General features: G+C 51.4%; 1 protein-coding gene across 4 annotated transcripts in view; it reads left to right on the forward strand.

The window, feature by feature from the left end:
• The window catches only part of CLUH (CLUH binding protein of NUMT mRNA), a 398,416-nt gene that overhangs the window by 361,979 nt on the left and 13,617 nt on the right, over positions 1 to 22,820 (forward strand). The window lies entirely within an intron of this gene.

Genomic DNA, 22,820 nt, shown 5'->3' on the forward strand with positions numbered 1-22,820 from the left:
CCTTTCAGTCCTCCCCTCCAGCCATGTGATATTATTCTGGCGCCAGGCGGCCCTCCACTAAGACGGTATACGCCTGCAGGTGGAACAAATTTGTGGCATGGTGCACGGCAAAGGATGTGTATCCCCTTTCGGCCCCTCTTTCCGTGGTTCTTCTGTTCCTTCTCTCTTTGGCCCAGCAGGGCTCTGCTCTTGCCACTATCAAGGGTTATCTCTCGGCCATTTCCGCCTTTCTACGGCTTCCAGATCAGTCTTCTCTTTTTAAGTCCCCGGTTGTTAATCACTCCCTGAAAGGCATTACACACACTTCCTCCCGTGCCTTTCATAATGCCTCAATGGGACTTAAATCTTGTCTTGACATATCTGATGTGCGCTCCCTTTGAGCCACTTCATAACTGTCCCTTACGTCTTCTCACTCTCAAGACGGCTTTCCTGGTAGCTATCACCTCTGCCAGACGAGTGAGTGAGCTCCAGGCTCTTTCTTCTAAACCTCCTTTTCTCTCTGTTAATCCGGACAAAGTGGTTTTAAAGACTCGTCCTTCTTTCTTGCCAAAGGTTGTCACGCCCTCCCACATCGGGCAGACCATCACTTTGCCCACCTTCTTTCGGCCTCCGCATCCTTCAAAAGAGGAAGAGAGGCTCCACCGTCTGGACCCAAAACGTGCGCTCTCGTTCTATCTGAAGCACACACTACAGGTCCGGGTGGATGACCAACTTTTTGTTGGCTACGTAGGTGTCAAGAAAGGTCAGGCCATGCACAAACGGACAATCTCTCGGTGGGTCATTCTCTGCTCGTTGGCTAAGAAGGAGCCTCCTGTGGGGCTGCGTGCCATTCTACCAGGGCAACGGCAGCCACTACTGCCTTGGGACGTGGCGTTCCCTTGCAGGACATCTGTCAGGCAGCTATGTGGGCCTCACTGCACACTTTTACCAAGCACTACTGCCTGGTCAGCCAAGTCTTGAGAGACGGCTTCTTTGGCCGTTCTGTTCTCCGAGACTTTCTGGTGTGATCTTGGTTCGCAGACCCTCCACCGAGGTTGGTATTGCTGGGGTATCTATTCTAAGTTAAGGAATCTATCAGTAACGTGTTTCTTTCAGATGTACAAGTTACTTACCTTCAGTAATGCTATATCTGTAGTAAACATTAGGTTTGAGGCATATGAGCTGCAGATTGTACACTGTGCATAGATCGACATCTGGTGTTGGGTTCGGGTGCTTGCACCTTGTTGTTGTCTTTGAAGAAGTCTTTTTTAGTCACGAGATAGGTGACTCCTCCCTTGGACGATAGTGCGCATGCGTATCGACTCCATCTTCAGATAGTTTTTTCCGCCATCGGGTTCGGATGTAAATTCTGCGCTACTGTTCGGCACCATATTCTCCAAACCTTTTCGATGCACAAACCATCATAAACTCGACGGTATTGTTCTCGATCGTGTGATCTTCGACACGCTCTTCAAATAGTATATTCCAGTCGTGGGCGCGGGCTGCCGGGCCTATCGACGCTGTTCGGTCCTACGGCTCATGGAAAGGACTCCATTTAAAAAATGCCCCCAGTGTGGAGCCAAATTCCCACACAGTGACCACCACAAGGTCTGTAACCTGTGTCTCTCGCCCGGGCACGGCGAGAATAATTGCCAGGCCTGCGCCTCCTTTCGATCCAAAAAGACCATCCGTGATTGCCGGGCCCAACGACACAACATGGCGCAACAAGGACATCTTCGATGAAGGCCCTGATATCCCGGAGGAGGATTCTGAGGATCTGGAAATCGTTTCCAAAGCAGACGACTCGTACTCAGACGACCTCATCACTCCAGGTCAACGAGTGAGTACAACTGCCTCTACCCCAACCCCACCTGAAAAAAGAATGCCCTGGTCAAGACTTTGTCTGCTGGCCCCAGGCGCGACCGAAAACAAGCTTCAGAAGCCCTGACCCCGGGCCCGGCTCTAAAGATAATGGACAAGCCTTCCCGCAGCTCGGGACCGAGCAAGCTGCATATAAGTGTCCCGCAAGCGCCATCGGCACCCAAGCCAGAATCGCAGCCTACTCCCAAAAAGACGTCGGCACCGACCACTTCGGCGCCGAAACAAAAAGCATCGGATCCAAAACATTCGGAAACGAAAAAGATTTACACCTCCACATCGACGCCAAAGGACCCAAAAACACCTCCAAGGCTCCGGAGCAGAAATACAAACCTTGCTCGGACCTGAAAAATCGGCGCCGAATGCGTCTACCGAAGAGGAAGAACTTTTCCGACCGGATTCTATTGATCCGAAACAAAAAACTCTCCACAAAGACCCTAAAACAGGACATGTGGCTACTGTTCCACACAAGAAGAGGAAGTTGGACACCCCAGGCATTCCTGCAGTGCCTGTAAAGAGGAAAGACTGTGCTACTTCACCTTTACGACCCTCTTCTCCTGTTCTTCCTATTAAGCATGTCTCTCCTCCACATTCTCCTATACTTCCACCAAACTCACCACTACCACAGGTTGATGATGATTTAGGGGATGGGGGAGGCAACAATGACCCTTTTACTGACCCTGATGACGACACAGGCGTACCACAGGATGATTGTGATGATTATGATGACCCCGTAGATCCTCCAGACCTTCCTGATCCCCATGCATACCTAACAAAGCCATCTCCCCCAGATGACCATATTGGTTTCAGTCAGCTTGTAAATAGGGCTGCTAAGTACCATGGTGCTCAAATACATCTGGACCCCACAGAGGACGACTTTCTAATAAACACTTTTAAACAGTCACTAAGGACTGTACAGACCCTGCCAATGTTAAAAGGTGTCATTAAACATGCCCCCGACATTTTCAAGGACCCGGTCAGGGCTAGAATTCTCAATCCAAGAATTGACAAAAAATACAAACCCGCTCCCAATGATCCCACCTACATCAAAGGTCAACTCCCTTTAGATTCCCTAGTGGTAATAGAAAACGGGCCAGCTCTCAGACCTCCGGTGATGCGCCACCTCCGGCAAACGAGTTGCTGCCCAGGCAGCTAATCACTGGTGGATAGCTAACACACAAGCATTACTTGCTAGGTATGATAGGGCCCACTATGACCAACTGGAAACCCTATTGCAATGTTTACCTGATCAATATAAGACCAAGGCAAATGATTTAATTCAAGAGGGGAAATTAATAACTAATGCATCAATCAAGTGTGCCCTCGATGTAGCAGACACCGACTCTAGGGCCATTAACACTAGCGTGTTACTCAGTCGACATGCCTGGCTGCGCATCTCTGGCTTCAAACAGAAAGTACAAACAACTATCCTTAATCAGCCGTACAATCAGGAACAGCGTTTTGGACCGGCTGTAGACTCCACTCTAGAAAATATGAAAAAGGACACAGAGACTGCTAAATACATGGGAGCAATACAGTCTCCATCCATACGTGGTTCCTTCCAACGCTCCTTCTATAGAGGAGCATCCAGGAACATCAGTGTAGATACTGCTTCCTCTTCCTACAAAAAAAACACACAAACGTCCCCCAACGGGATATTTTAGAGGTGGATACAGGGGAAATAACAACAAAGGGAGAGACCGAGATAACACTCGCACCTCCCCCACTAATAAGCAGTGACTTCCCTCCACGCCCTCCAGACCATTCCACTCCGGTCGGAGGGAGACTATCACAGTTCCTACCTCTCTGGAATTCCATCACTACGGACAAGTGGATAAGACAAATTATCCAGTATGGTTACTGCCTGGAACTTAGTGCTACTCCCCCCAACATACCACCCAAACAACACTCCTCAAACAAGAAGTTCTTTCACTGCTTCAAAAGCATGCAATAAAACCCGTCCCCATACAAAATCAGGGAACAGGGGTTTACTCCCTGTATTTCCTAATCCCCCAAAAAGACGGGACCCTAAGGCAAAGACGGGACCCAAAGGCCAATACTGGACCTCAGACCTCTCAATTTCAACATACAATCAGATCATTTTCACATGATCCCTCTCCAGCAAGTTCTTCCACTGCTTCAACAAGGCGACTTCCTTGCCCCGCTAGATCTCAAGGAGGCCTACTTCCACATTCCCATACACCCTGCTCACAGGAAATACCTAAGGTTCACAGTGGATGCACTATCAGTTCAAGTTCCTTCCATTTGGGGTGAGCACAGCACCCAGGGTGTTCACAAAGTGCCTTGCAGTAGTAGCAGCGCACTTGAGAAAACAGCAAATTCATGTTTTTCCATACCTGGACGACTGGCTGATAAAAGCCAAGTCATACAACCAGTTTGTTCACCACACTTATCAAACGATTCAGCTGTTACACGACTTGGGGTTCACACTAAACTACACCAAGTCACACCTTCAACCCTCCTACATACATCAGTATCTAGGAGTCACGATAGATACTTGCAAAGCTCTAGCATACCCCAATCCAGCCAGCATGCAAACCCTCATCAACAGGTTTCAGCCCAACACACTCTCCCAGCACGAGTGTTTATGCAGCTCATAGGAATGATGGCCTCTTGCATTTTCATCGTACCTCACGCAAGACTTCAGAGGCGCCCTTTACAAGAATGCCTAGCACGTCAGTGGAACCAGGCCCAAGGACAACTTACAGATCTGGTGTTGGTGGACAGCCGCACACATCGCTCTATGCAGTGGTGGAACACACAAAACTTTTCCAGAGGGCGGCCATTCCTAGAACCGATTCCACAGGTAGTGCTAACAGCAGACGCATCACTCATCGGCTGGAGAGCCTATCTCCTAAACCATACAATTCAAGGCAGGTGGACCACTCAGCTGAAAGTGCTCCACATCAATCACCTAGAATTACTGGCACTATTTCTAGCTTTGCAGTCATTCCAAGTACATCTACTCAACAAGACCGTCCTAGTCCGAACGGACAATATGACAGCCATGTATTACATACAAAAACAAGGAGGAACACATTATTTGCAACCGTCTCATCTGGTGCAAAGCATATGGAGATGGGCCATTCCAAAAAACATATATCTTCTGGCAGAACACCTTCCAGGAGTTCACAATCAGATTGCGGATCTGCTAAGTCATCAGACACAGCAGATACACGAATGGGAACTTCATCCTCAAGTTCTTCAACCATTTTTCCAAATGTGGGGCCAACCAGACATAGATGTGTTTGCCACACACGCAAACACCAAATGCCCAACCTTTGCCTCCAGGTTTCCACACCCGTTGTCCAAAGACAATGCGATATGGATGAACTGGTCAGGCAGATTTGCGTACGCTTTTCCGCCACTCCAATTGATTCCCCTAATAGTACGCAAGCTCAGGCAGCAGTCTCTAAAGATGATCCTGGTGACTCCCACAAGGGCACGGCAACCGTGGTTCACAACACTCCTGGAACTTTCAGTAGTTCCACACCAAAAACTAGGTCTCTCCCCAACGTTGCTAATGCAGAACCATGGAGAGATGAGGCACCCCGATCCAGCACAACTGAATCTAGCAATCTGGCTCCTGAAGTCCTAGAGTTCGGTTACCTTAACCTTCCACCGGACTGTATGAATATCATTAAAGAAGCCAGACGCCCTACTACTAGAGCTTGTTATGCAGCAAAATGGAAAAGATTCGTCATCTACTGCAATAACAAAATCAATCCGTTGGATGCTTCAATCCAAGACATCATTTGCTATTTGCTGCACTTACAAAAGTGTAATCTAGCATATTCATCCATAAGATTACATCTAGCTGCGCTTGCCGCTTATTTACAAAACAGACAACACTTGTCACTATTTAGAATACCGGCAATTAAAGCCTTTATGGAAGGCCTTAAAAGGATCATTCCTCCCACGCTACCACCCTCTCCAGTGTGAAATCTAAACATTGTCCTTACCAGACTCATGGGTCCCCCATTTGAACCTCTACACAAATGTGAACGGCAGTTCCTCACATGGAAAGTAGCTTTTCTAGTCGCAATTACCTCTCTCAGGAGGGTAAGTGAGATCCAGGCTTTAACCATACAAGAACCATTCTTACAAATACATCGTAACAAGGTGGTTCTTTGACCAAATCCAAAATTCCTTCCCAAATTAATCTCTGCTTTTCATCTTAACCAATCAGTTGAGTTACTAGTGTTTTTCCAAAACCCGGACTCTGTAGCAGAGAGAGCTCTTCACACACTTGATGTCAAAAGAGCCCTACTTTATCATATTGACAGGACTAAGCCCTTTAGAAAAACAAAACAACTGTTTGTAGCCTTCTCGCCACCTCATAAAGGAAACCCCATCTCTAAAGCTGGGATTGCTAGGTGGATAGTCAAATACATTTAAATATTCTACCAGAAGGCTAAATGCACATTAACAATTCCCCCTAGGGCAGACTCAAGACGCAAACTAGGGGCTTCCATGGCATTCTTAGGGAACAATCCCTTAGATGACATCTGTAAAGCAGCAACATGGTCTACGCCACACACCTTCACCAAACACTATTGTGTTGAGGTGCAGGCCAAGCAGCAGGCTTCAGTAGGCCAGGCTGTTCTTAAAACACTTTTTCAAACCACTGCAACAGATACCGGTGGCCACCGCTTGGGGAGACACTGCTATACAGTCTATGCACAGTGTACAATCTGCAGCTCATATGCCTCGAACGGAAAATGCTACTTACCAGTATGCATCTGTTCTTGGCATGTACAGCTGCAGAGTTGTACACGCCCACCCGCCTACCCGGGACCTGTATCTGTTCCAGTATTATCTTAATTAGATACACTTACATGGACATCTATTCTATTTCTTACAAACTCTATCATTACCCTTCATGGCGAAAAACAATCTGAGGATGGAGTCGATGCCCATGCGTACTGTCGTCCAAGGGAGTAGTCACCTGTCTCGTGACTACAAAAGACTTCTTCCAAGACAATAACTAGGTGCAAGCGTCCGAGCCCAACACCAGATGGCAATCTATGCACACTGTACAGCTCTGCAGCTCTACTTGCCAAGAACAGATGCATACTGGTAAGAAGCATTTTCCTTAGTAATGGATTTCTTACTGCCCCACCCATCCTCCCTGTTCTGCGAACTGATTTCTAGGGTTAAGGTCATCCTTTTCAGGGCCCTAGTTTCATGGCACCAGTGGTCAGTTTCTTGCATGGCTCTGCGTTCCTGGCGCGGAAAGTCGTGCACAGAACTGAAGCCAGCGTGCATGGGTGGAGCCTAAGTTGTCTCCGTGATGTCATCTCGGCGCCTACGATGCCAGCGACGGAGGCAGAGCTGCACGACGCCACCTTCCGACGTGCAGGGGTACTGTGGACCAAAACTTTCCAGATCCAGTCTGACACCTGGGGATATTCTAAGGTAAGGAATCTATCATTAACTAATGTTTCTTACAGATATATCGTTACTGAAGGTAAGTAACTTGTGTGTTAATCACAGCAGACAACTCAAAATGCCCAAACTTCGCCTCCAGGTTCCTACACCCTCTATCCAAAGGCAATGCCCTATGGATGAACTGATCAGGAATATTTGCTTACCCGTTTCCACCTCCACCTCTCCTCCTCCTTCCTTTTCTGGTTCAGAAACTCAGGCAAACATCACTCACACTGATTTTAGTAGCTCCCACATGGGCTCATCAACCATGTTTCACCACACTGTTAGAGCTATCAGTGATTCCACATCAAATGCTGTACCTCAATTCCAGCCTCCTCACTCAGAGCCATGGAGAAATTAGACAGCCAAACTCCAAGGAGCTCAACCTAGTGATTTGGCTCCTGAAGTCATAGAGTTTGGATTCTTAAATTTACCACCAGATTGTATGACAATTCTTTAACAAAACCTACCACCAGGGCATGTTATGCAGCAAAATGGAAGCAAATTCTTGTATATTGTAACAAGAACATTATTATTCCGCTAGATGCATCTATTCAAATATTATTTGTTACCTTTTGCGTCTACAGTGAGCTGGCTTCGCCTATATGGATGCAGCAGTAGCTGCATATTTGCAAAACGGACAACACTTATCCTTTGTTCAAGGTTTCAGTAATTCAAGCCTTTATGAATGACTTAATAGAATAATACCACCCAGGGTACACCCTGCGCCAGTTTGGAACCTTAACATCATTCTCACAAGGCTCATGAGTCCACCTTTTGAGCCATTACACAACTGTTCATTACAATTTCTTTCATTGAAAGTTGCCTTTCTAATTGCTGTCACTTCATTAAGGAGAGTTGGTGAGGTACAGGCATTAACCTTAGAAGAACCCTTCTTTCAACTTCATAAAGATCGAGTAGATCTTCGCACAAACCCAAAATTCCTTCCAAAAGTGTTTTCTGTTTTTTCATATTAACCAATCAGTTGAGTTACTTGTGTTCTTTCCTCAACCTGTTTCAGAAGCAGAGAGGCTCTTCACACACTTGATGTCGATAGAGCACTATAATACTATATTGAGAGGACAAAATATTTTCGTAAAACAAAGCAACATTTTGTGACATTTGTTCCACCTCACAAAGGCAATCCTATCTCTACATCTGGTATTTCTAGATGAATTGTTAAATGTTTTCAAACTTGCTATGTTAAAGCAAAACAACTTTATACCTCCTAGAGCACATTCTACTAAAAAAATAGAAGCATCTATGGCCTTTTTAGGTAACATTCCCATAGCTGATATATGTAAATCAGCAACATGGTCTACACCACACACTTTTACTAAACATTATTGTGTGGATGTGTTAGCATGTCAACAAGCTAATTTAGGACAAGTTGTGCTAAAAACACTTTTTCAAACAACTGCAACACCTAACGGGTACCCACCGCTTTGGGAGAATACTGCTAAATAGTCTATTCAAAGCATGTGTATCTACAGCACACCTCTCAAACGGATTATGTTGCTTACCTTGTAAGCATCTGTTCTCAACATGTAGAGCTGTAAATTCACATGCGCCCTCCCACCTCCCCTGAAACATTTAGTTGCAGTTCTCATTATTTACATTACATAACCATGGACATCGCTATACTTCACTTACTTACTCCTTTCTCACCCTCTTGCGTGAAAACAAACTAACAATGGAGTTGATGCCCATGTGCAATATCACCAAAAGGAGGAGTGACCTTACTTCATGACTGGAAAAGACTTCTTCGCAGAAAACCAACTTGCAAACACCCGGACCCAACACTAGATGGAAGGAGTATGCAAAGCATGTGAATCTACAGCTCTACATGCCAAGAACAGCTACTTACAGGGTAAGTAACATAATTCTTCTCCTGCATGTAGAGTGGTAGTTATTATCTGCATATTTGGGAAATGTATAAATATTTCATTTTACCACTAGTCTTTACTGCCAGCCAGAACAGATATTCTGGCCGTTGATGCTTCTTCTCCAGCTGGCTGTTAGCTCAACAGTTGAATTTTATAACAACTGTAATATCCCTTTATGATATTTTTGCTATGCCAAGGTACACTGTGTTCATCAATGCACAGCAGAAAGTCGTAGTGACTTTCCCTTGTGATGAATTGGTTAATGAGGTCAGGGTAAGAGATGAGGCATGGTAGCATGATGTTTTTACCTATCTAATAGAGACTTCTAACTGCAGGTTCCTTACCTTAGAATTATCCGCATCCGTTGGATTGAATTTTTCCCTTAGCAGTACCCCTGCACTCCGGTAGTTGGTGTCTTCCGCAACAGAAGTGGCATATAGGTGCCACCCCAGTATGCTGATGGCAGTTCTTTTCTTTCTGTGCCAGTCAGCGCAGATCCAGAGAGAGCTACACCCAGTCATTTTTGACTGAACTTTTTCGACTTTTTATCGAAGTCTTTTTTTAGATCTTCTGCTGGTGTGGCAGAGTGTCAACGAGGAATTCTGTCTTAAAGCCCTGCGGTGCCTGTCACCGACAGATGTCTTTGACGGACCGGCACCTTGTTTGCCTCTGGTGCCTCAAGAGCAACCACGACATGAAGACCTGAGTTGACTGCTGCGCCATACACCCCAGGCCAGTCTCATTCCCGGTCAAGAGCAAGGTCCTGGGATTGGTAGCAGAGCCCAAGATCCTCTTCGCAGATGTCTTTGGATAAGCCCTACAAGAGAAAGGAAAATATGAAGTTGAAAAGATCTTTGAGTTCACCACATCCATCAAAGTCATTAGACGAGACAGGGGAGCGTCGTCATTCGAGGTCAGGCACTTCGGTTGAGCTCTGCTCTCCCCTCGAGTTTCTGGGAGCTGGAGCGACCTCTGCCCAGCTTCGTGAGTTCTAAGAGGCCATGCACCTCATATTTGGCGGTCCATTTCCTCTGGCACCACTTTGGGCCCCGCACGTTCGGTAGAGTACCCCACTGGTTCTCTACCAACAGTTCTATCCCCAGCTCCAGACGGGCCCCATGAATCGACGAATGATTCTACATCATCACCAGTTGTACCACTTTGACCCTCGCCTGCTCGGGTCCCGATGCCAACCTTCCTGGCACAGCCGATAGCATCCCAATTTTTATTCCCAACTACAGCATGGAGCCGAAGGGACTTCATCCGAAGCGGTTGCCGACTTCAGCCATGCCTTCCAGCTGTAGCCAGAGTCCTATTCCTATGGACGACTCGGGGAGTATTGGTAAGGTTCGCTGGGCCCTGAGGAATACCAGCCCCTAAACCCTAACATGGACTGTTGTGAGGAATTGGTGGATGCCAGGGAACTAGACACTTTTCCAGATGCTGGAATCCTCTCCTCCTACTACGGCTATGGAGGAGGTAGCCTCTTTTGCAGTGGTGGTAACGAAGGCGTCCAAGTTCCTGGACCTTATCCTACCCTCATGTCTTGACTAATGTCTTGACAGAGTTGCTACATCCGGGAGTAACACCCTTATAACAGCTTCTCCTATTTAATTAAGCCCTCATGGACGTCCTGCTTGGGACTTGGTCTAAATCCTGCAAAGGGGCTCCTTTGAACAGGAGGATTTCCCGCCACCACCTCCCGATTTCCCACCAGCTTAGTGCTCCACCTCCCGTGTAAATCCTGGCACATTCCCTAGCACTCCACTGGATAGAGAATCCAAGAGGCTGGATAGCTTGGAAAAGAAAATGTTTTCTTCCACCAGCCTGGCACTGCAGTCCAAACTTGGGTGCTTTTTGAGCCGTTACTCCCATGCACTGTGGGATTTAGTTGTGCAGGTACTGCCCATGGTCCTGGAAGAGGACTGGGCCATACACTCCCAAGCAATGACAGATGGGAGAGAGATGCAGCTAAGTTCACAATCGGATGTCGGCTGGACATGACTGACTCGCTATGCAGAGCGGTTTCTTCGTCAGTGGCCTTGCGATGCTACACTAGCCTGAGGACAATTGGCTTTTCTGGGGATGTCCAAGCATTGCTTATGTAAATGGTCTGTGATGCACCCATCTCTTTGGAGGCAAGGTGGACTTCACGCTGGAGCACTTAAAGGACAGCAGAGCTTTGTTCAGGTCATTGGCCCTCTTCATGGCCTCTCGCCAACCTCAGTCTGGCTTTCCCTCCATTCGTGGCCACCGAATGGGCGTCCAGCTGCGTCTTTACCCTCCCAGGCACCAGGCCGCTCAAGCTTCTCTGCGTGGCTGAGGATGCAGGGCCAACCGACCCCGGTGTGTTGGGCAGCCAGAGGTCAGGACAGTTAGTTTCCCACCCCCCCTGCACCTCTGAGCAACCGCCAGGAGTATCTGCTCTCTCATGGGAGCCATAGAGAGTGTTCTGATGCCAGAGTAGGTTATGGTTGTTATTCCCACTATTTTCTGGGGCCCAAAATGGTTGGACGCCTTTGTCCTCTCCTATACCTTCCCCCTTTTTTGCAGAGCTCACTCTCGCTCAAGGTCTGTCTGCCCTGGACCCCGGAGACTGGATGGTAGTGTTGGACCTGCAAGCCGCATACTTTCTCATTGCCGTCCTGCCTGCCTCCAAGTGTTGCCTGTAGTTCATGTTGGGCCATGAGCACTTTGAGTTTGCTGTGCTCCATTCTGGCCTTACTGGTGCTCCTCGGGTGTTTGCCAAGGTGATGACGTTGGGTGCAGCTCATCTGCGGTGATCAGGGGTGCTGGTCTTCCCTTACCTCAACGACCGTCTGTTGAAGGTGGGCTCACCCCAGGCTGTTATCTCCCATCTTAAGACTGCAACGAACCTCCTGCACTCGCTAGGGTTCACTATCAATATACCGAAGTCACACCTGACTTCCTCTCAGACGCTCCCTTTCATCAGAGCTGTTCTGTACATGTTGCAGTTTCTGGCCTATCCACCTGAACGGGGAGTCCAGGATATTCAGGCTATGATACCGATGTTTCAGCCTCTATCCTGGATTTCAGTGAGACTGATTTAAGACTGCTGGGCCTCATGGCTTCCTGCACCCTGCTGGTGACACATGTCTGCAGGCATATGCGGGCTCTGGAGTGGGATCTGAAGTTCTAGTGGGTACAGCAACGGGAATCTCATGGACATGGTCCAGATCTCGGAGGGAACTGCAAAAGATCTGCAGTGGTGGTTAACAAACCGCGATAGGTCCAGCGGTAGACCCCTCTCCCTCACCCAACCAGATCTGACAGTGGTAACAGATGTGTCACTCCTGCAACGGAGTGTCCCTCTGGGAGAGGTGGAGATCAGAGCCCTCTAGTCTCTGGCGGAATCGGGACTCTACATCAACCTACTGGAGTCCGGGGCGATCCAGCTGGCATTAAATCCTTTCTGCCCTCCATCAAGGGAATGCTAGTGCAGGTGTTCATAGACAATACCATTGCCATAGGTACTGCTCTGAACGCCGGGGCGGATGAACTCAGGCAAAATGTATTGGGGATCACAAGTGGCATCTCCATCTGGAGGGGGTGCACGTTTCATCAGTGGGGAGAGCCTTGGTTAGATCTGTTCACCACTGCCGAGAATGCACATTGTCAGTGTTTTTGTGCGCTGGAGTTTCCAAGTCAACCCTTGCTTGGAGATGCCTTTTGTCTCGAGTGGAGCTCAGGCCTTCTTTCCACCTATACCACTCCTTCCCAGAGTCCTCAAGACGTTCAGGAATGACCGGACCCAGGTCATCCTTGTGGCTCCGGACTGGGCTCGGAGAGTTTGGTATCCTGCGCTGCTAAGCATACCATCGGTCCTCCGATCAGGCTGCCCCTTCTGGAGGATCTTCTGTTGCAGCAACAAGGGAGGGTTCCCCCCGATACTGTCAATGCTTCACCTTCATGCGTGAAGATTGAGCGGCCACAGTTGACAGCTTTTGATGTTCTTTCCGAAGTCTGCAATGTTATCTTGGCAGCCAGGTGTCCCTCTACCTAGAGTGTATACGCCTGCTGTTGGAACAAGTTTGTGTCATGGGGTGCAGAGAAACTGGTTTACCCTCTTTCTGCTCTCCTCCCTCAGGCCCTTCTCTTTATCCTTTCTCTTGCCCAGCAGGGATCTGCTATGGGCACATTAAAGGGCAATCTTTCTGCCATCTCAGGCTACCTGCAGTTGCCAGATACGCTATCCTTGTTCAAATCCCCTATGGTGAATAGGTTTTTGAAAGGTTTGCACAACGTTTCCACCTTCACCGTTCATCATGCCTCCATTAGACCTCAATTTCGTCCGTACATTTCTGTTCTGCACTCCCTTAGAGCCAATGCACAATTATCCTCTTGGGCTCCTTACAATCAAGATGGCCTTCCTCGTGGCAATAACATCTGCGCTGGGGTCAGTGACCTACAGGCTTTTTCATCCAAGCCTCCTTACTTGAACATCTACCCTACCCAGACAAACTGGTTCTTCACACTAGAGCTTCCTTTATTTTTTTTAATTGACATGTGTTTATTAGGGTTTTTTCATGGAATGCATTACAAGTAAGAATCATCGGTATTATCATAAGTTCTTGTACTACGGCACAGCATAACATTAGGGATCTATAGGGAAGTTAGCGTGTGTATGTGCTGTAGTCCGTCAGTGGCTCATATCCCTCGTGGTGTCTTGAGAGACTCGTCTTCCCAGTGGTCGGCTCCGTCTGGCCCCCATGTTCGCCGACCTAGTCGTGTCTACATTTTCGGCCTCGGTCGGGGGACGGTCGCCCCTTCCTATCGAGGTCCGAGCTGCGGTCCCCTCCCTCCTGGATTCCCTATCATGTCATGTAACTACAAACAACTGTGTTGAAACCGCTAACTGGGGCTCTCGCTGCCTACGGGGCGGCTTGAACAGGGCTCTTGGGTAGGGGAGGGGTCTCGTAACCAGGTAGAGTAGGGGAGGGAGGGAGGTGATGGGTAGAGCATGGGGGGGAAGAGGGAGTGCGGGGTCGGCAGACGAGAGAATCTCGTGGTAGATTGGGTATGGACCAGTGGTAGATGTGTGTGGCGTGTCCCGGGTATCCCTGGGTGGGGGAGGGAGGCGGGTCCGCTACCTGACCTTAGGCGGGGGGGTCGGGTTCATACGTGTTCTCGCGTCTAGGCATGTTGTCTGCCTTATGGGTCGCCTGTGTCTCTTGTCGTATCGGGGCCACCGGGGGGGCCACTGGGGCGTGGGGGGCGGAATGTGTTAGGTCTAGGGTTTCCCCCGTTGCTCCCGTTTGCTTAAAAAGGATGAGGAGCTGAGCCCACTCCATAGATATCGGGTGTTTGCGGGCGCCGTTCGCCTCCTCCTCTCGCAGTAGCTCCTCCTCTGCTGCACCCCACTTGAGCACCGCGCCAACCCATGCCTGGCTGGAGGGCCCCTCCGGGGCCCTCCAGTACATCGCGAATCGGCGTCTACTTGGTGGCATCGGGGACATTCGAATCGCGTATCGGGGTAAAACCGGTGGAGCCTGTCCGGGGTGAGGTATGCCCGGTGTAGGATATTAAATTAGATATTTTTAAAACGCGCATTCCTGGACACCTTTTTAGGAGATTCCAGGGCTTTACGCCATTCCGCGTCGTTGAATACTCTGCCGGCGTCGTTTTCCCACGCTTCTCGGAGTTTGTCTAGGGAGACGTCTGTGAGCTCCCGGATCGCTTTATATAGCCAGGTGATGAGGTGGTTGCCCGCCCCCATCCGTAGCACTGTGTGCAGCACCGGGTGTGTCGGTGGTTCCCCATCGTGTGTATGCCAGAATTGGCCGCTACTCTCCAGCAGCTGTCTGTGTGTCAAAAACTGCCCCTGAGGGAGGTCATGCCACTCCACCAGCTGTGCGTACGTCCGCAGTTGTCCCTCTTGGAACAGTGCCTCCATCTCAGTGACACCGTGCTCCGTCCACACCCGTAGGGCCTCCGCAGTGTAGTATCCGCTCCGTCGGGGGAAGCCCACAAGGGGGAGCAGAGGGGAATATATCGGCTGGCCCCTCGACATGCGGTGTATCCGCATCATGCATCTGCGGGCTATAGCAACCTGGAGCGGGTGTGTACGTGCCGGTTTGGAGCCCGGCATGAGCAGCCGGCGGATCATCGGTAGAGGAAGTTTGCCGCCCTCCGTGATCGTTTCCCCCACCTGTCGCTCCGCCGTCCAGTGTGACAGCCACTGGAGCTGCGCCGCGAGAAAATACGATTCAAAGGATGGCGCTCCCAGGCCGCCAGCGGTCGTGGGGAGGTACAGTGTACGCAGCGCCACCCGGTGGCGACCGCCCCCCCAAATCAGGGTCGTCCGCAACGTGTCTAGCTCCCGGAAGAAGGAACGTGGCGGTATGATGGGGAGATTCGCGAAGTAGTAGAGCATCCTTGGGACCATGATCATTTTTGCCAGAGCGACGCGCCCTATAGGGGCTAACGGCAATGTCTTCCAGAACCCTACCGCCGAACGCAGCCCTGTCAGCGCCCTCCGGTGGTTCCCCTCAAAGAGGTCACTGGGGGAGTGATATAGGCGTACCCCCAAGTATCTGGGGGCCGTCCCGTCCCATCGCAACGCCCGATCGCCCAACGTGATCTCTAGGGGTTCCGTGCGGGCGCCCAAATGGAAGATGGACGATTTCTCCCAGTTGACCCGGAGTCCCGAGAGTTCCCCGTATTCTCGCAACGTTGCCCAAATGGGCGTGAGGTCTGCCGAGATATCGCGGACATATATCAGGAGGTCGTCCGCATATAGTGACACACAGTGGGTAACGTCCGCTATGGGTATCCCCCATGCGTCCCCCTCCCGTCGTAGTCGTATTGCCAGAGGCTCCATGGCTAGGGCGAAAAGGAGAGGAGAGAGGGGGCATCCCTGCCTAGTTCCGCGGGTCACCGGAAACGGCGCCGATATGAGTTTGCCGAGTCGCACTCTGGAGGTGAGGCCGTTGTACAGCAGGCGGGTGTAGGCCAGTAGCGTGGGCCCCACACCTACGAGCCGCAGAACCTCAAAGAGGTACGGCCATAGCAGGGTATCGAACGCCTTCTCCAGGTCCAGGACCAGACATGCCGCCCGGGGATATCGTTCTTTTGTCTGATCCTGAATGTGGAAGAGGCGACGCAAATTATGTGAGGTGTTTCGCCGGGGAACGAATCCACACTGGTCCGAGTGGACCAGTGCGGGAAGAATTTGGCGATAACGATCCGCTAAGATTTTCCCGAGGATCTTGCAGTCCGCGTTCAAAAGTGTTATCGGCCGATAGGACGCCGGGAGCTCGGGGTCTCTATATGGCTTCAAGAAGGTCACTAACATCGACGTCCGCATCGAGTCCGGGAGCATTTGGCGGGTCACCGCCTCTTCGTATAGGGAGACCAGCCGCGGCGCTAAGATCATCGCAAACGTGTGGTAGTACTCGACCGGGAATCCATCCATGCCCGGTGCCTTCCCGCGTGCCAGAGCTTTAATCGCTTGTTTCACATCGACCGGTTTGAGTTTCTTGTCGAGATCTTTTCCGATCTCGGGGGGGATCCGGGGTAGAATCAAGCCATCCAGGAATCCGGTAAGGTCTCCCGAGGACTCGTCCCGGGGGGAGCGGTACAGGGTCGCGTAGTACGTGCGGAAGACGTGTAGGATATCCGTCTGTGTACTTTTGAGTTGCCCGTCCGGGGCCCGGATTTCAGTGATTGGGCGCGACACTGTGTCTTGCTTGGCTAGCCAAGCCAGCAGGGATCCCGCCCTATTCCCCTCCCTATGTGTCCGAGCTGCATATGCTCGAAAGTTATATTTGCGCAGATCTCGCATCGCCGAGGCATGGGAGGATTTGGCCGCTGAGAGTTGCGCCGCAGTGGCGGCTCCTTGGTCTACTCGCCTTGAGAGTTCCGCGAGCCGGGTCTCCGCCCCCTGCAGTGTCCTATCTAGCATTCTTCTGACCCCCACTACTTGTTGAATGCAGTGGTCTCTGGCGCTTACTTTGAACGCATCCCATTCAAACGATCGTGCGGTCGCCGTGTTATCGTTTTGTCTAAAGTGGCCTTGCATAAAGTCCTCTAGGCTTTGGCGGAATACCGGGTCTGTCAGGCATTCTCGGGGCATCCTCCATGTTGGGATTGGGGGGTGAGGGGGTGTCCACCTGAGGACCGCCGTGTGTGCGTCGTGATCCGACACTACTCTACCTAGGTAGTCCGACTCTTGTACCGAGGATAGGAGCGACGCGGAACATAGGAATCTGTCTAGTCGGACCCTCAGATCGTGTGGGATCGAGTGAAAGGAGTACAGCTTCGTGGTGGGATGGCGTGCTCTCCAAATGTCGGTCAGTCCCCATCTGTCTGCCCAGTTGCGTAGGTCCGTGGCTTGTTTGTATGCTGGCGAGTGAGCCTGTGGCGGGTGTGAACGGTCGAGGTGTGGATCCAGGGTGCAATTGAAATCCCCTCCCAGAAGCCATGGGACCGATGTGTGGGGGGCCAATGTGTGGGTGAGCTTGCCCCAGAAACTCTCCTGCTCTGTGTTAGGAGCATATATACTCCCTATCATCAGTTGTCGGCCCTCTAACAGTCCCGTCAGTAGTGCATAGCGGCCCTCTTTATCCACAAGTCTGTTTTGCTCTTTAAAGGGTACCCCCGGTCTGATCCAGACGAGCGCACCCCTAGCGAACGCTGAGTAGGTCGTGGCACAAATGATGCCTCGCCATTTTCTCTGTAGTCGGTCCACCTCCCCTGCCGTCAGATGTGTTTCTTGTAAGAGTGCTATCTGGGCTTTTTGTCGCTTGATGTATGCATAGACGGAATAACGCTTGCGGGCTGTATGCATCCCCCGAATATTAAGTGTCAGGAATTTTATGTCCGTGTTGGAAGAGTTGTGGGATATGGTGTGGGAGGTCATGTGAATACGTCCTTGTAATAGTGTGGGCCCTTCGGCCGTCTCCCCCGGTCGCACGTCCCCCACCCACCATCCATCTGTGTATTGTCTCGTCTGCGAAGGTTATCCTGTCCGCACTGGGAATGACGGGGAAGGAACATAGGGGATAAGGAAATTAACCGTAACAAGGGTGGGAAACAGTCCCAATGCTGGGGGCACATCGTGCGAAGCGATGCGCCCAAACTGGTTGCCTTGGCGTAGCTTTAGTTCGTAAGCGCGGGGGTGGTGAATCTAGTGGCTGACGATTCCTGCTCCGGCGGTCATCCGTAAATTATTGAAGTCTATACATGTTCTGCCCAGTGTCGGGCCTCATGGCTATACTGTTCCTCGTAGTGCTTGTTTTGTCGCCGACCCGATCCGTGGGTCCCTTGTCAGATGAGCGTGTCCGCGGTCTGGGGGGTCACCACAGGGGGTGTCATCGAGCCCTCCCGTGATCCTGGCGTTGCGCTCTTTTCGTCATCTGAGCTAAAAATGTGAGGGCCTCGCTCCGAGTCCGAGCCCCTATCCTGGGGACTCAGGGTGGCCACCGCCTGGAGCGCCCTCCGTCGTTCCGCGATTATCTGAGCGAGGTCTGGAGAGCTGGCGGTGGTAGTTCCTGTTTGTCGGTTAAGCGGTGTGGAGGACGTCCCACGGGTCCGGCGGCCCGGGCGACCGGGTTTCGTGGGCAGGCGAGGGCCGGGGCTATCTCCAAGTTGTCGTGTGTGCTGCTCCGCCCAGACCGCCGCGGCGCCCGGGTCCGTGAAGAAGTGTGTCTCACCCCCATAGATGATCTTAAGGCGGGCCGGGAACAGGAGCGCATATTGGATGTTCTGCGAGCGTAGGGTACGCTTCACTGCCAGGAAGGTGGCCCGTTGCTGCTGGACTGCCCGGGAGTAGTCCGGGAACAGCATAACTTGTTTGTCCTCCAGCTGTAGCCGTCCCCGCTGTCTGGCTGCCCGTAGGATAGCGTCTCTGTCCTGATAATGGAGGAGTTTAAGCAAGAAGGGGCGAGGGGGCATACCCGGTGGCGGTCGGCGAGCCGGTACTCTGTGAGCCCTTTCCACGGAGAAAAACGCGGTGAGTGTGTCTGCGGGTGTGAACGTGGCTATCCAGTCCGTGATGTATTTGACCGGATTGGGCCCTTCAATGCCTTCCGGCAGGTTCATGATGCGGATGTTGCTTCGCCTGGATCGCCCTTCCAAATCATCTGTCTTATTCTCCAATACCTTTACCCTAGCGAGTAGGTCCTGGAGCGTGGTGTCTTGCTTTTGCACCTGCGGTTCCAGTGTTTGGAGAGCGTGCGTGTTGTGCGTCACTTTGTCCGCCAATTTTCTGTGGTCGTCGCGAAGAAGGCCCAGGTCCGATGACAGCTCGCCGAATTTCCCTTCTAGTGCCACTCGTGATTGTTCTATGGCTACCAGGACCTGGTCCAGTTTTCTTGACATGGAGTCATCTGTGACTGACTCCGCGGCGTGGGGGGGTCTCGCCGGTGTCGACTCGGTTGTCCTGGTCTGATGAGAGGCCGGCGGCATCCCCGCCGTTTTTTGACGGCCCATCGTGGGGGGGGGGAGGGGTCCTTTCGCGTCCGTGAGCACGGCCACTCACCGATGTCCACACGCTGGTTCGTCCGAGAGGTCCGCTCTTCACGCCGTCGTGGCACTTCAGGCGGTCATCCCCGTCGGGTCACGTCTCACCGTCTCGTCGGGAAGTGCACCACCCGTGGTCCTCCTATCCCCTACTCGGTCACGGGGTTGGCGTATGGGGCGTCGCGATCCTGTAGCCCCCGCTGATCCCGCGTCTATGTCGGAGATGTGCGTGCCGGCCTCCTCTGTCTCCGGGTGTTACAACCAGGCCCGTCGAGTCCGCTGGGCCTCTTAAATTCAGGGCCATATGCTGCACGCACCTCCCTATCTGCCAGTCCCGTGGAGGTCGCGCGGCCCGCTCGACAGGACCGGTCCGGCGCCGGCACACGGTCGGGGCGCCCCTCTCTCCCTCGTCGGTGTTCCAGTCCGAGGTTTCCCGATAGGGTCGTGGTTGGGGTCCCTCGTCGCGAGTTCTCTACGCCGGACCACCCCTCGCTCCCCCGTCCAGCGCTGCTCCAGCTCCCTCCCTTATATATGGCGCTGAGGGGGGGGGCCCTTGGGGTCGCTCCGGTGCCCGCGCCCCGCTCGGGGCTCACCTGCTACGTGGGGCGTCCCGCCCAGTCGTCCTCGTCCTTGCTCGAGTCCCGTCTGGTATCCTCCGGTCGCCGCCACTGAGGGGAAGGGCAGGGGGATCCACGCCGCCTCTCTCTCCCGGAGCCGCTGGGGCTCCCAGATCGACCCTCCGGGTCCCGCTCCTGCCTCGGCCGTGCCGCGCACCCTCCCGGGTGGTCGCGGTCTCCTGTCCGGCCACACACCTCGGCCGAGACGTCACGGGTCACCCCTCTTGTCGCCGTGTCTCTCCGCTCTGGCCGCCATCTTGTGTGAGCCTCATCCGAAGTCACACAGGGAGTCTCTAGCGTCGTTACAGCCTTGACAGCGTAGAGTCAGGGCCGGTCCTGCGGGTCGCCGCTGTTCTTGTACCCGGTGCGTTGTTCTGCAGGGTCGATGGACGCACCGGTATGCAGGGTCGATGGCAGTCCCGTCTATCCACTGCCGCAGGGGGGAAGGGCAGGGAGAGCAGCGTTCCCTCGTCACCCCGCTCTCGGATCCTCCGGGTCCTACTCCTACTTCAGCGCCGCAGTGCACCACCACGGGCGGTCGCGACCCCCAGCCAGGTCACATATAGTGTCCGGGACACCGCGGCTCCCTCCTCTCTTCGCCGCCGCGGTCCGCTCCGTCCGCCATCTTATGTGCAGCTTGATCGCGGCCACACACACGGAGCTGTCAGCGCCGTCCCGGCTCCGATCTCGGAGCTCCGGAGACCGTCGGGTGTGTCGCTGCCGCGGTCTGATGCAGTGCGCTCCGTTGCGGGACCGATGAGTGCCCGGGGCAGGTAGGGATAAATGTTTTACGGGCCGCCGAGCAGGAGCCTTAGGAAAAGGAGTCCGCCATCTTGGCTGGCTCGGCCACGCCCCCACTAGAGCTTCCTTTATGCTGAACATTGTCACTCCTTTTCAATTAGCCCAGTACATCACCCTACCTAACTTTAATACTACACCACATCCTTCTAAGGAGCAACTTCACCAACTGAATCCAAAAAGAGTGTTGTCGTTCTACCGTGACCACACCAAAAAATTTCAGGTGGACGACCAACTGTTTGTGGGGTATGTCGAAGCGAAGAAGGGAAAGTCCATGCAGAAACAGACCATCTGACGATGGATTGTGCTCTGCATTAAGATCAAACCTAAGGCTGCAGCCACTGCTTAGCACTCAGCAAGTTTAGGTTCTGTATATCTGCTAGGCTGCAACGTGGGCTTCTTTACACATGTTCACCAAGCATTAATCATGGACAGTCAAGTCTGTCTGGACAGGCATGTTGCTTGTTCGGTCTTGCAGGACTTTGTAGTGTGAAACAGTTTTGCAGACCCACCTCTGGGAAAGTATTGCTTGGGTTCTCTATTCTGAGGTAAGGAATTTACAGCTATAAGTCTTTATCAGGTGAACAAGTTACTTACTTTCGGTGACGCCTTATCTGGTAGAGACTATCTAGCCGCGGATTCCATACCCATCCATCCTCCCGTTTCTGTGAACGGATTTCTAGGAACACGTTTGTTCCCCTTTCAGGGCCCTATTTTTCCACATCAGTGGTCAGTGTTCTTCGTTCTCCGCTGTCCTGGTGTAGAAAACCTGACGTCAGCACGCTGAAGTGGTGCCTATATAGGCACAGCGCATGTCACTTCTGGCTAGGACGATGACGAAGCCATGTGGACACGAATGATGCCCCCTACCGGTGTGCAGGGGGTACTGCTCACAAAACGTTTCCAGACCAAGTGACGCCTGGGGATAATTCTGAGTTAAAGACTGCGGCTTGATAGTCTGTACCAGATAAGGTATTACCAAAGGTAAGTAACTAGTTCTTTATGAATTGGCACTGGTTTATTGATCTGGGAAAACTATTTATCTGATCAGCAAAAGCGGTAAAGGGACTTTGCAGTTCATAAATTTATTTTATTAGTGATCCAAAGCCATAACCCAGTGGTACTGTAAAATAACAAACAAATTGTTAATGCTACACGGATATTGTGGTCCACAGTTAGCCTATCGATTCATTTTTGAGAAGTGGCTTTCAATTTGAATTACAGCTGTTATGCTGGATCCTCCCACAAACATTACAGTATGTTATCGGGGAAGGGGTTGTCACTATACTCAACACATATTTCTTGTAGGACACAAAGGAATTGCATATCTCCTTTAGGCCATAAAGTGTAAGACGAAATTCCTTATTCATAGTAGGATAATCTTCCCATCTGCTGAGATCCCTAAGCATGACTTTCCAATTGGCACATGGCTTTACCATTGAGTATATTGGCCTTTGGGATTCTTTTTCCCCTTTTGGAAAAATAGTGTTTTCCCCATTTAGCAACTACTTTTCGAAAGAGCTGTTTAATATTTTGTTTTCATATTGGCTTTTAGTTTCTTGCTTTTAACTCCATTGCTCAGAAAACCTGCACAATCTATGTAATACACCACATGTTAACGTATTTAGCCATCTCACTCTAATAATTAAACTCTTAACTTTAACCACATTTCCGCTTTTATTGTCCTACCTGACCCATTTTGGGAGGATTGAACCCTCGCAACCAAGGG

The sequence above is a fragment of the Triturus cristatus genome, chromosome 3_2 (genome assembly GCF_964204655.1).
Source record: "Triturus cristatus chromosome 3_2, aTriCri1.1, whole genome shotgun sequence".
Taxonomy (NCBI): Eukaryota; Metazoa; Chordata; class Amphibia; order Caudata; family Salamandridae; genus Triturus; species Triturus cristatus.